This window comes from Delphinus delphis, chromosome 2 (assembly GCF_949987515.2).
Source record: "Delphinus delphis chromosome 2, mDelDel1.2, whole genome shotgun sequence".
Classification (NCBI taxonomy): domain Eukaryota; kingdom Metazoa; phylum Chordata; class Mammalia; order Artiodactyla; family Delphinidae; genus Delphinus; species Delphinus delphis.
In genome coordinates, this window is record NC_082684.1 from 123,170,055 (window position 1) to 123,170,753 (window position 699).

The 699-nt window shown below is 29.6% G+C and overlaps 1 non-coding gene across 1 annotated transcript; it reads right to left on the minus strand.

Moving 5' to 3' along the window:
- Positions 1-635: 635 nt before the first annotated feature.
- LOC132421485 (small nucleolar RNA SNORD109A) lies at positions 636-699 on the minus strand. Its single transcript, XR_009518729.1, has one exon. It is a non-coding gene; the product is annotated as a small nucleolar RNA SNORD109A (small nucleolar RNA).

The window sequence follows — 699 nt, forward strand, 5'->3', positions numbered from 1 at the left end:
ATTCTTTATTGATTTCTAATTCCATCACATTGTGGAATTAAATTAACATGGTTTATATTAATTTAATTGTTTTAAATTTATTAAGACACAATTTATGGTCCTCCCAGTATATGAAGAATTCCAAAAGGCACATGGACGGAGCTGCTTATTTCTATTCTCTTATGTGCTGATACTAGTTGTAGCAATTCTATGCAAAAAAAAAAAATTGTCAGAAAAAGTAAATATTAATTGAGAAAATGCATAAATGATAATCATAATAAAATAAAATTTGGTCTCATTGCCATTATGTAACATCTAAATGTTCTATATTCCCTTATAATTTCCCAATATTACTGATAACACTCATAATCTATAGTCACGATGACTTTTTAAGTTATTTATATGTTTCTATATTTAAACTTTTATTTCAATATTTGTTCACAGTTAACAACAAATAGTTTAAAATATATGACACCAGAACTCTGTTTAATGTGAAACTCTAAGCATGAAGTCTGCCTAATGAAGGTATTATGACAGTGCAATTTGATAAGAGAATGGAAAAGCACGCGCATAGAGGCATCGTAAAATTACTGAGGAGGTCACCATATTGGTCCAATTTTTAAAGTGTTCTCTTCCTATGAATGGACATCCAGCTGGAACCTCTGATTAATGTCTGGAAATAATCTAGAATCCCCAGACAAGTATGCTTACCATTGATCT